Here is an 11,955-nt window from a genome sequence, read left to right on the forward strand (position 1 = left end):
ATGGTGTTACCTGCAGTCTTTCTACTTTATCTCATCCGCCATGCAAAGCTTCAAGTCATATCGTTACAGCGTCTAGTTGTAAATAAGGGCAGTGTTTAACAATAAAAAAGGGCAATCTTTAAAAATATTGGAGGGGCGGGGTACACTTGCGAATAAAGGGGCACTCGAATGAAAAAGGGCAGTTGCTGGCTACGCCACTGTAAGGTCTCCATATGTATACCTTTTAAGGATGGTTTTGATCACCCCTTTATAACGGTATGTAAATCAATTGATAATTCGTTATTGTCGTCTTTTAAAATGAGGAACTGGTCACTCACCGTGCAGAGCTATGGAGACAGGAATTCTACATAGTGACTATGGTATTCAAATAAATGGGAAAATCATTATAGACATACGCGTGGTTGCTATCATTCATTATGACCCCGTCTTAGAAGTTGAGGACGCTAATATGTAGGATCAGAAATCATACACAAGAGGTGGTAGAATATACGCGTCTTATACGCGTATACGCGTCTTATACGCATTCTATACGCGTCTATCGTTGACATTCCAGACCTGATGGATACTAGGGAGCAACCTGAATACAAACTATACACACTATTACCAATTTGGACCATGTCAAAAGCAACACTGTCTTGTTTAGAGAAAATGATGATTTTTTATTGCGTCAAAAAAAAAAAAAACAAGAGAGGACGCAGTATACTGACCGCACTTTATAAATTGTCAACGATAATGATGAACTAGAGATTGTGGTTGTAACAGAACAACCACGGAGTGAGTTGTTCCAAACATGTTTTTGAATGTCTAATGGACATACCAAATGATTAACATGTAAAGATTGTTTTCAAGAAGTTTGCAGTTATTAAAATTGAAATTAAATCTTTAATCGGTGCACTTGCGAAACACCCATTAGTAAGGGTCACATGACCTTGACATTTCAGGCGGTGCATTTTCAGTCCATAGGAGTAAATGTGCAAAGAACTGGAATCATAACTTATTGTATTGTAGAGATTTGGTGGTCACAATATTGCCTCATTAAATATTCATAACCTCATAACATGAGAACTGTACAGTAGACTGCACAGTAATAATAATGCAACGTATTAATCTTTGAATGTTGGTTCTTACTATTATAAGTTATCAACCCGATCAGATTTATAATGCGAAACTCAGAAATGTAGGACATCTAACGGGAATAACGGGAATTAACATGTAATAATAATAATTCCTCTCATAATTAGGTACCAATCATTCCAATGACAGTGTAAACCACATGCTGTAAACTCTAATCGGAAAGAAAACAAATGCTGTTGACTCTCCGATCGGCTGCTGGTTTGCAAAACTACGCGCTTCTGAATCCTGCCAAGCGGTGACGCTCTTCTTTGGTAATTTACAACGACATTTTATAACCCAAAACAGCCCAAATGTTCTTACGCAGAATGTGAAATGAGTCAGTTTTATCCCTGAACTCAACCCAGAAATTTTGGGGGTTCATAACCTCAAGAGTAAGTCCCAGGGCTCCAGTTTCCATAAACTCTCTCACTTTGAAGGAAATATAATTTAATATCGTGGCCAATATGACCCAGTTACTGGGCCACAACCGTACGCACGTAGATGCATCTGGTGAGCTTAATTGAACAATGTCTGTAAAGGTTAAGGTCAATGATACGGTTCATAACCTGTGCGATGTGAATGCAGTCAACTAGTTTTTATTAATGGGTTTAATATTTAACTATGGACGCATCATATGACGATTCGTTGAATAGCAAGCGCCACTTTAACTCGCATCCGCCCGCTGCCTGCAGACGTTTTAAGCATAATGTGTACATTGTTAGCCGATTTCGCCATCTGATCGACAGCGTGACATCAAATTTTAACTGTTACTTCATTATCTGGTGATATGGCTGAGCGTGCCTGTAGACTTGCTTAGCTGCACTCACACGAATAGGAGATAAACTAACACCGTGTAGAATTAAGCATGCCTGGCAAATGACGTGCAAGCGGGGAGGATCACGGGTAAGATACAAAAAGAAACACATAACGTTTTAATAGCAGAATTACGTTTCCTACCTTCATTTAAAGAAAGATAGGGTACAAGAAAAATGTGGTAATGTGGCTCAAAAGAAAATATCGAGAATAGCTGATCTTTAATAAGGGAATAAATGTGTGCTTCAAAAGTTTTAATCACCCCGTCTAAAGACCGCTTGGAGTCTGGGTCCTGATAATTACCCAAGCGGAAGGCGAGGGTAATTATCAGCACCCAGACTCCAAGCGGTCTTACACAGAGTGATTAATGCCGACCAAGAACATTTGTATTCCAAATCATAAGTACCTTTTCGGTCAAAAAAAACCTGTTTTTTTTTCTCTAGCTAAACAATGCAGTGTCCAGCTTGCAAGTAAGATGTAAACAACTCCTTTTATGGAGATTGGCGAGCGCGTCTTGCGTCGCGTGTACTGCGTGATGTCGCGCAGAATGCACCTGGGGCGTTGCTTTGTGAATTTAGGACTATACAAATACAGCATGGTCACGTATGTTCACGGCCCATAAGAATGGTCATTATACACGCGCATGCGCACGGCAATAAATTGCAGACGATGACGGTTTTCCCCGCTAGCAGACGACGCACTGCGGTTAAGTTTGACGAACGAAAAATGACACTTTTATCGAAGACGAGAACAATCCAGTCAGTTACATTGGTTGAAAGAAAGAAAACACAATTAATTTCAAAGTTTAAGGGGATTTGTTAAGGATATGATAACTTTAAGTAATAATAAAGTGGAATTTTAGGAAGCTTTCCGACGATTTGGAAATGGAATCCACCAATTTACCTCTTCAACTTCCGTCAATTTTTTTTATTTCGAAATCATTTTTGATTGAAAAAATCAAACGTTCTACCACTCCTCGATAACACAGAAATATTTCATATACATCTTACTCGAATGCATATGCAATTTCAAGAAAAAAACCGTACTTCAAATCACTGCTCTTTTCGTCGTCCTGAATGACCGTTCGACTCGCTATTTGACAAAAAAGTTCTATTCTAGATATCGAATACTCGTGAGCATGGTCGAAAACTTACTGGCATTGTGCTTTCGGTCTATACTTTAGTGCGAAACATTTTTTTTTTCGCATGGAGACAAATGGGCTAACGGGGAAAAATAAGTGAATGACAACAGCACAGACATACAGCACAGATTTAGCATTTACCATTCGCCCACCAGTTTTTACTTTTTATTACTTTATTTATAGAGAAGTGCGAATACTTTTATTGTGTTATTGCTCATTTGATGACAATGTATTGTAATGCAATGTTTGATACCAACGTTTTGATATATCCGGACTGTTTTTGAAAATGAGTTTCCTGCTTTTTCAAATTTGGGTTTATAGGCTAATCCTAAACAGTATTGAGCTCATAATCAAACCTTACACTGTGGCTTCAAAGCACTCATTTGTATTGATGGTGATGTGTTTCACCCTGATTCGATACCATTTGAGTAACACATATAAAGTTTCGTTCACTTCAAAATCTAATAAAATGAAAACCTTCACCGCTTCCAATATAGTAGTTAAATTATACCGTAATATTGTATTCAAGAATATTTGCTTTTGTAATGATACGTCTTTCAATGCTTAATATGTTATATAATTTCTAATTTCAAGACTACAATCGCTTCACATTACTGAAAAAGTCCGCTTACAACTGCGATAAAAAAAATGAAAACCTTTACCATTTAAATCAAGTTATACATTAACACTTAGCTAATATAATGTTAATTATACCTGTGTACATTCACCATATTCAATTATTAAATCCAAAGTAGGTAAATTAGAAAACTGTAATAAAAGCCAAGTGAATTGTAATTATTTATGCAAATAATACGACACGTTTAACCCGTTACCACCTTCCTAACGCTGTCTCACATTAAATCAATTCCTTGATGGATCATAAACCATAGAATGCTCGGGCAGTTTGGGCGTTACAGAAAAAAACCACCAAAAAAACAACAACAAAAAACAACCCAAAAAGAAAAAAAAAAAACGTGTGTTGCGAATCAGAAAGTACAGGGCGAGTAAAACAAAATTGCAAAAATGGAAAGGAGTCATCTTTTATTCAAAACCAAGTAGAAGTTTTGAACTTGTTAAACCTTGTAATAATGACATATTCGTTAGTAACATTGTGTGAAAAAAATGAAGTCAATCCCATTTACCGTGTTTGTTTTGGTGAACCTTTAGTAACTTTGGTACCCAATTTACATTTTGTCTACTAGGCTTCACAATTAAGAGCGGAAAACGATACAGTAAAGACATTAAACTGACTGAACCTTATAGCTCAAGATTTATTTTTTTATGTTTTCCCTTCACGTTATTCACAGTATCTGTGGACTATACTATAGTGAATGTGTCCTTCATTGTTCACACAACTGCAGCTCTGCCCTCTACTTAGCAACCGTGCAAGGCAATGCATGTCTCAGCGCTAGACTTCATGGAAAGAACGGCCCCGGGGACACATTTGTTGCTGTTTCAGAAGCCTCGTGGACAAGAACGTAAATTGGGTACCGTAGTAGAAAGGTTCACTAAAGTCAAACGGTGAATACGATTAACTTCATTTGTTTTCACTCAAAATTACTAATTAATATGTCATTCTAAAAAAATGTTTAAACATTTAAAAACTCCAACTTGGTTTTGAAAAAAAAAATATGGCTTCTTTCCATTATTGCAGTGTGTTTACTCACCCTGTATATGATCAAAATCATGACATCATAATATGAGCACTGGACCCTTTACAGTTCATTATCTTGTTTGCACGCCTGTACAATTAAAACGCTAAAACCAAAATGAATTTACTCCTATTTCTGTAAAATAAAATACAATAAAACAGACGTTTAGTGCCGTAAATGTTTTTGTCTGAATCTTCTTAAATTCAAAAATAGCTTGGATGAATCACATTTGAAAAGGCTCTTACATTTAATAAGAATGCTATAATAATTACACCAAACTATATACAATGAAACCGTGCTAGAGAAACCCACGGTTACACAATACGATTTGTAATAAAATGTAACACTATGATTTGAATAAAGAGTTCGAACTATGATGACATTACGGACCATTCGTATAATGTTAGCAACTTTCTGAAAAAAGGGAAACGGGCCTACTTGAGGGAAATTATTTTCTTTTGTATAGAATCAGAACCGATTAATATTTTGATATCGAGCATTCTATACATTTGGGGTCTACTTTGTTTTTCTTGTCCCTGTTACATCTGACATCAATGATTGTATAATTCTGATACACTCCTTAATGCGGTTGTCCTCAAACGGTGATTATGGATAGCAAACTACCTTCCCAACAAAACACATAGCGTCATTTTGTATGATAATGGAATGAAACATTACAAAGTAGACAATCTAAGGTAACAGGGACGTGAACAGTATCATACATTAGACCTAAATCTATAGAATGGCCCACATAAAAAAAACACTGTACAAAACACCACGATATATAGACATGTCAGTGTTTTAGAATGTTTCTTTTCATATTTCTAACTGAAAAATCTCACGTAAAACTGACGCAATCTACCATTGATTCTTAATTCACCGGCCCTAGTTCGTGATCCATGATCATGACATAACAATTCGAACATCGCAATAAAAAAAAAAAACGAATGGAATGCCTTATAATATATTCTACTGATAATAATGTTATATTGACTGAAAACCTCCACCGTTAAAATGTCATTTGTATGTTCTACGAGGGAAAATATTCATAAGAAACTTCGGAAATGTAACATCAGATAAACACGCATAATATTCAAATGCATTTCATTTTTACAACTAACTTGTAACACTTAACTTTGAGTAATTGATACTTATTTCCTTTTTTTTCCACTTTACTACAGGGTGACCCGAAAAAATGCAACCCTAAAACATCTGCCTTTTAAAATAAAAAGGATCTGTGAACTTTTATGTTTTGGGTATCAGATTAAAGCTGAGAGCGTTTTCTTTCAAATACCGAAACAAAAATCCTGAAAGTAGCACTTTGGGTTGCTGAGGAAATGCCAATTATGTAAAAGTAGTCATTTTTCATCATGTACACAAAACATAGTGAAACATTTTATTGTAAGTCTGCTGTGCAATTATCCTTCATTAGTCTAATGTCTTCAATATTTTGACATATTTATGATGCTGAAAAGATTTCAAATACTACTAAAAGGATGAGATACCTGTTTAGGTAGAAAATAAAACGTGTTTCCATCAAATTCATTTGTACTCTTGTCATATTATGTGCCTTGTTGTTTGTAAGGATTAGGTCATGCACAACTAGGTGCAGTGAAACTCCCTTACTGTGGTAATTGTTTGTGTACAGGACGAAAAATGACTACGTTTACATATTTGGCATTTTCTCAGCAACCCAAAGTGCTATTTTCATGATTGTTTCAGTATTTAAAAGAAAAGGCTCTCAGCCTTAATCTGATACTCATAACATAACAAAAAAAATCGACAGTTCCTTTTTTTGGTTAAAGGCAAACGTTTTAGGGTTGCATTTTTTTCGAGGTCACCCTGTACATTGCGACGTCATCATTATTTTATACCTCAAGCTATAAATTGACGAACAAATCCGCTTGTCGGCCTGAAAACATCTTTAACCCATTTTTTTGAACTCAAACTAGGAAGAATATTGGCTCTAGTTTCTCTACAGCTAAATAATAATCAAGAGGTTCGATGCCTTTGAATCTATTCCAATGAACTGGATTGCGGTGAATCACTTGTTAAGCCGTACTATCAAACGTTCTAAACAAATATATCGTATGTTCCCATTTAGTAACAAATAAACATGATGTAAATTGATTGTATAATACCGATCTGAATACTACTGATATACGTGTTTCAATTCAAATGTAATCCCTCACCATTTGTAAGGTTACGTCATGCCATAGAATACTAAAGACTATAGTATTAGCAATCATGTGTACTCTACCGATATACGCGTTTCAATTTAAAATGCAAACCTTCACCATTCACAAGGCAATATATATACCATGCTATAGAGTTATACAGACTTTACATGTAGTACTAACAATCATATATATATACTACCGGTATACGTGTTTCAATTCAAATGCAATCCTTCACCGAGGCAATATATTTGTTATGCCATAGATTCATACAGACTATGGTATTAAAAATCATGTATATACTACCGATATACAATTTCAATATAAATGCCATCCTTCACCAGTTACAAGGCAGTATATCTGTCATGTCATAGAGTAATAAAGGTTATAGTATTGACTACCATATATATACTACCGATATACGATTTTCAATTGAAATGCAATCCTTCACCATTTACAACGCAACATACATGCCACGCTGTTAAGGTAATATAATATAATAGAAATATATAGCTAGTTGTAGCAAACTTGGTTCTTGGATGTTTGATTACGGACCGGAAATTACGCATTCAGACAGGAATCCATGCTGATAATTCCCAAAATATAACTACGACTTGGACCAGAGTTCTAATCACAGTCCTTTGTACGTTTCTTGCACATCCATATCAGCTTTGTGTCCAAACACTCATTACTTCTAGATGAAGTACTCAGTCAGCGAAGTCCAAGCAGCCTAGGTTAGATTCCTAATATACCACTTAATAGTTCAGTTTTCTTGGGGACTGCCTCGGTAACCATGTCTGGTTTCCTAACGGAAGCCTACACAATGAATGGGGAGTTTAGATTGTGGATGTGAGCGTCCATAGGCGTAGGCCAGCCTGGGACAGGTGATTGAGTGCAATAACCAGATTGGAAATCAAACTGCGCATGCAGACATCATGCTTTAAATTGTACGCCAATCTTGAAAATCCTAAATCTTTCTTCAATTTAGCAAAAACGTTGGTGGGCTAAACAATTAAAAATGACGTCTTTGGTTGCGCCACGGGGACCAAAAAGATGGCGCACTACTACAATATTATTGTCCCATAATTTCGACATTTTTCATTTAATATTTGGGGCAACATCCTACCAAACAACCTATACCCAAGTTTGGGTGTAAATGCATTATCTACACCGATTTTCTCCTCAGTTGTAAATTATTTTCAACTGAATTCATTAGAAAAATGAAGGTGAACAATAAAAGCCGTTGTTCTCGCCAACGGGTTCCATGTTGGATCACCAACATTTTGGTCCCATGACCCTGAATGTTAGTATTAAATGCGATTAGTGAGGGCACTAGTCAGGTGGCTGAGACCCATTCTTTAACAAGATGGTGACCGACTGGACCAAAGCACTAACGTTGGCAGATAGATTCGTTTAGCCCTAGAGAAAATATTTAGAAGAAGTGACACCTGAAATTCATTGGGGAAGGGTGCTTATTTGCATAAATCGAAAATACCTGCCGTGTAATATATTTGTTCCCGTATATGGGTATATTATTTTATTTTTTTATTGTATGAAAAGTAAATTTAGGTGATTCTACTTACACTTCCACACTCCAATAACATTTGTAGGGCTTTAAGAATGTATCTGCCAACTTTGTAGCTTTGGACCAGTCGGTCACAATTCCGACCGTATGCCACCTGACTACAATGATTACTGTTTTTTCTGTTCGTTTTCCATGGTAACCATGGCAACGATGGACACCGTAGATAATTTAGTATTGTACCATTTTGACCCTTGATTAAAGTAAAAAAAATCATGCCGGTACAGGCAGCTTGGGGATGCAGTGCGCCCTTCTCGTCCAGACAATGTTAAAAATGAAATACAATCGGATCACTGCTGATGACAAAGTTCTCGCTGCCGACCAACATGAACAATGTGTGTGTGTCTGGCAGTTTCAGTAGTAAAAGGCGTCGTCAAATTCGTCCTGATCCATTCTTCGCATCTGTAATTAGAAAACAAGATGCAAACTGCGGAAAGTTTGAAATGGTACATTTGAATGGTACACAATGGTGAGTGCGAATTGAAACCGGAGTAGCCTTTGTAGTTTCCGTAGAAGACAGTTTTGTAGCCCTTCGCAATGTAAGTCAACTGACCATAAAGCACACGCGTTCGACAAATCACGTGTTTGAAATAATTTACTGCGATGTCTTATGCGCCTTTGATTATTTAAAATAATGGAAACAGCGCAGAGTTTTGAGTAAGAATTTTTTTAAAGTTAACAGGCATTAACTTATAATATTTATATTTTACTGTACATTTTGTCTGTAGTAGAAGGCGTCGTCGAAGTCGTCCAATCGGTCCTGATCCATTCTTCGCATCTGTAAAAGAAAATCAAAATGCAAACGGCAGCAAGTTGAGATGTTCCTGTTTTAGTAACTTGTAGCCTATACTGTGCCAGCAGGCGCGTGCGAATTGAAACCGTAGCTTTTGATTTCTGTATAACACAGTCGTGTCGCACTTTGCAATGTAGTCAACTAACCATAAAACGCATACGTCTAACAAATCACGTCTTTGAGCAACAAAATACTACGTGATTTTAGATGACTTGATGAGGTTCTGACTTGATAGATTATTTTTAAGAAGTATGAATGTTGGTTATTTAAGATTCATGAAATAAGGTGGTATATTTTCAACCAACGGAGCAATGCAATTTGGATCATCATCAATGTATAATTAGACTGCTCATGAGACATTGATCAAGTTAAACCGCAACAGTAATTATTTCACACTAAACAGCCTTCCCCCCCCCCGCAAAAAAAAAAAAATGCTGCAAGCAGAAGCGGGCCCTTTGTCCTTGGAATATTAAAAATATTTCATGATGCTTATATAATGTTAAACCTGGGATAGTCAGCTTTCAAATTCTATTTGTTTTATCAATTTTGCTTTCGCCAAACCAGAGATATGGTCCGCTGAACACAAACACTCAAAATCAATTTGTGCCACTTTCTACATTGTTAGGCCTAATAATGACATGACAAGACATGGCACCTGTTCAAATCCAACTACAATTCAGATTCTCAGTTCCAGAAGATATGTTTTTATTTTGATGATTTGGAGAGTGTAGTACAAATAATAAAAAGAACATTATAATATGAATAACAAAAGTGTTTCTTCACCGTATTAACTTACGGAAAGTGGCACAAAATAATTTTTGAGTGTTTGTGTTCAACGGATCATATCTCTAGTTTGGCAAAAGCAAAATTGACAAAACAATTAGCATTTGAAAGCTGAATATCCCATGCTTAACATTATATAAGCACTATGAAACATTTTTTAATCTTCAAAGGACACAGACCCCGTTTCTGCTTGCAGCATTTTTTGGGGGGCAGGCTGTACATGTGCTATATAGCTCGTCAGCTACCTCACAAACGTACAAGGAATCATCTACTGCAGGTGTTCATTTCATGTGTCCCCCCTTCCCCCAAACAAAACAAAAAAAAACCTCAAAAAAACACCAAAACCCCAAACAACACTTACCAGGGCGGGTCCAGGGATGATGTACGGCAAGGAGAAATTGGGGTCACGATATATGTAATCTGGACGAAATGGGAGGTCTTCATTCTAAAATGAAATCAGAAAAATCCTCATCGTGTTATACTGCGCACGGTTTGAGGAACCTTAGTGTTGGGTAGATTGTCGTTTCAGCTGCTAAACAATAATTGCAATGTTAAGCGACTATGTATACCCAAAGTTATACCATATTTTATTTTACGAAACATTTTCTTGATAAGTAAATTTATTAAATTTGATTGTACCTGGTGATTGTTCTGATATGGCCGGGTGAATGACGCACGATCGTGATAGTGCCTGCGGTTCAGTTCGGATGACTGACGAGCCAGAATTTTATAGCAGAATACCATTGCGACAATGATGATGAGACTCACCAACACGCCACCGACAACCGCAATGGCAATGAATCCGCCATTAACGCCTTCTTCTGTCACTAAAACGAGAATAAAACACCAAACAAACCTTATGCAAAACGGCAATCTCATCGGGGATATTGTGTTATTTTAATTTAGTAATAATGCAATTTAATGCACACAAAAGCTTCAGACTTGCATATCCCATCAAAACAAAGGCATTGCCTTTTAAGATGGTTGCAACGCATAAAGTCTATAAAGAAGCACTTCCAGACACTAAGAGAATTATATACACTCTAAAACGTCCCTGGTCACACTAGACCTGACTCTTTTCCGGATCAAAAAACACTTTTTTGGGGGGTCAAAATGAGACTATTATTGAAGACTATTAATGGTCCTTTAAAATAGAAGTGTCATTTTGACCCAAAAACCTTGTCCGCTTAATTTTACACTTCTTTGGGTCAATACGCCACTATTATTGGTCTTGTGTGATCCAGAAGGTGTCAATTTGGCCATTAGAAGTGTCATTTTGGCCCAGAAAAATGTCAGGTCCATTTTGACCTGGATTGTGCTTCTGATCTGACCGGGAAAGTTGAGAGTGTCAGTAATTTCAAACAATCAAACCTGAAATCTCGCAAAGGCTGCCAGTGAAACCGTCCATGCATCTGTTAAAAAATAAATCCTCAGATAATTAAGAATTCTTTGTTTTGGACATGTGTGTAATATTGAACAAATGTGTGTCAAGCTGGCACGATGATTCCACCGGTAAGAGTCAGATGTAGACGAGACAAAATTGAGATGATCAATGTAATGAAAGGGAAATGGTGCATGCCTAGCAGTTAAGTTCTAAGCCGTAAACAATCAAACATAAAGGGGTCGATAAACGGGCTAAATTCATTTACCATAATCATTTGCCCAACCAAAGTATGGGAACATTAAGTTGGCGTACACAAGCCGACATTGTCCTCATGAAACACTTTGTAACATTAAATGTAAGATTAGAGTAAAATACAAGGCAAACTTTTTGTCCGTGTTTTTTTTTACTCTGCAACGTGTATTTTTGCATCAAGTTATGTTTAAAGGACTTGTCGAACATGTCAACTCAAACTCGCCTTTAAATTATCACAATTCATTATACCAAACTTTATATTTAA

The sequence above is a fragment of the Patiria miniata genome, unplaced genomic scaffold (genome assembly GCF_015706575.1).
Source record: "Patiria miniata isolate m_02_andy unplaced genomic scaffold, ASM1570657v1 HiC_scaffold_28, whole genome shotgun sequence".
Lineage (NCBI taxonomy): Eukaryota > Metazoa > Echinodermata > Asteroidea > Valvatida > Asterinidae > Patiria > Patiria miniata.